This window comes from Eleutherodactylus coqui, chromosome 11 (genome assembly GCF_035609145.1).
Source record: "Eleutherodactylus coqui strain aEleCoq1 chromosome 11, aEleCoq1.hap1, whole genome shotgun sequence".
Taxonomy (NCBI): Eukaryota; Metazoa; Chordata; class Amphibia; order Anura; family Eleutherodactylidae; genus Eleutherodactylus; species Eleutherodactylus coqui.
The window spans coordinates 38988580-38990862 of NC_089847.1; the positions used below are offsets into that span (position 1 = coordinate 38988580).

A 2283-nucleotide genomic window follows, 5' to 3' on the forward strand; every position below is an offset into this window, starting at 1 on the left:
AAACAAAAACACTTACATCACCTAAGAAGCGCTGTCAGCTCCACTGCATCTTCTCCCCGATCCCCGACACTTGTCTTCAGGCAAGTCTTCTGGCTGGGGATTGGAAATTCCCCGCCTCCAGGAAACGCTGGCTCTGATTGGCTGAGCACCACACAGCAAATTATCTTCCTATGTATAATATGACCAAACGGACTGGGACAGAAGACCTCTTGGGAGCGGTGGGTTTGCGTGGAAGATGACCACTTTGCTGTCTCTGTACGTTGGTCTGCAGGGATTCTGTAGACTTGTTGCATCAATGATGATCTCTGATGAAAACAAGTGTAAGATTGACTCCAACAACCATCAGAATAAAGGATTCAAGGAGGCAGTCATCACAAAAAAGCAGAGATTCGGGACAATGTGCCATCACGCTGCTGTCAGGAGCTGCACACCAACTGTGGACAATATAAGGACCATTATCTGCTTCGCAACCAGTGATTACGACTGCGGAGAAGACAAATACATTGAAGGAGCAGAGCTGAATTCACTGAACACACCAACGTGTTGTGCGATTAAGGCTAGGGCCACGTGGCGGCACGGGTGGAAAGTTGCTGCGAGCCGCAGATCGACAAAAGTTCCAGTCTTGGTGTCTATTGTTTTGCGAGCTGCAGGTGGCAAGAATTTGTGAGATGTGCTGCAACCGCATTGGCACTAATGAGAGACTGAAGTGGAAGGGTTACACAAAGATCTTTGGTCATGTGACCCATGCTGCCGTGTAACCATAGCCTTAATATTGATAACTCGCTTGGCTCTACTACATCTCTACACAATAATCATGTTTTGAAACCTTGGAGACCATGACGACTTATTCCCTAAGAGGAAAATCCCTTAGTAGGCAGCCATATGTGTTTTCACGACCCCCAATACTATATCTGTATGCAGCCCACCGTGTGTGTATAAAGCCTAGGGCTCCAGTGGCCATCTATATCGTTAACTGCTGAGCATGCAGCAAGACGTGACAGCTCTCACCTCCCAAGTAAAGAACTTTTACACGGCTTGTCCCACAATTGGGGAGTGTAAGAAGTACAACCATCAGCCAACAAACAAGTCAAAGCTCATTTGTCCGCTGATCCTTGACTTTCAACAAGCATAAAATTGCTGACTGGTCATCTGTATGTCTCCCTGTGTGAGTGGGTTTGGTACACAAAATGGCCCTGGAATAAAACTATAAAGTGGGCCCATATTGTAGCTGGGGCCAAATTAGCAGCAAGTGGGATGAACACAAGTAGGCAGGCGTCAGCAAACCGCCAGCTGCAGCACTGCTGACTGTAGGAGGGGAGAAATCTATGCGGCGTGGATAGCTCACTGCAGCAGATCTTCTACGAAGCACAGAACATGTTAGAGCTGCAGGTATATATTAAGGTGCCGCCTATTTCTACCCTTTAGGCCTCCACCACATCAATGATCATCATCGGCTGGCTTCTCTTAACCCCTTATTGTTTTCATGTCCTGGGTGTTTGGGCTTCATTCTGCAGGGCCGTGAAAACACACTGGCCCTGTAGAGCAAAGCCCCGGGGTTGGGATTGTGACAGCTCCCGCCTCTAAGCTACCGGAGGTACTGAATAAAACCACTACAAGGATTAATATAACTAATAACAATATATGACAGCCAAAAAATACCTACAGACTGTGACCACATAATACCCCTAAAGTGTTACTGAAAAAAAGTATACAAGGACCAATGTTACACCCATACTGTGGCCATAGAGAGGTAGATACCAGTTCACAGCACCAGTATAATGGATCTCGACAGGCTGTGTAAGTGATTATAGTATATTAGCTCCATTAATCACTGGTGATGTCCCCTTTAATTGGGGTGTTTCACTTTTCCTTTTCTTCTCCATCCCGCTCAGACCACAATCATGATTTCTCCTTCACACATATTTGTCTCTGCAGAATTTGACAGACAACTTTAACTCTAATTTTACCTTTCCATATCTCTACACAATGCCACCATTCATGTTGCTCCAGACAGTAATAATGCCATATCTGCCACTTAGTAATTTAAGCTCCTTTTTGTGCTCATTGTAATCCCCACATAGTAGTGCCAATATTAATGCTCCCCACACAGAATTTGTTCCCCCTGTTATGCCACCACTCAGTAATAATGCCCCTCCTGGTGTCCGTTTAGTAATAATGACTCTCCCGGCCCCCTTTCAAAGGGTTTGTCTGCCCATTTTTTCACTGATGGCCTATGCTCTGTATAGATCAGTAGCAGTTGATGGACGGGGTCTGCCGCTAGGG

At 46.0% G+C, this 2283-nt stretch overlaps 1 pseudogene; it reads right to left on the reverse strand.

Moving 5' to 3' along the window:
- Nucleotides 1-324: 324 nt before the first annotated feature.
- Nucleotides 325-408, reverse strand: LOC136582938 (small nucleolar RNA MBII-202; annotated as a pseudogene).
- Nucleotides 409-2283: the final 1875 nt, after the last annotated feature.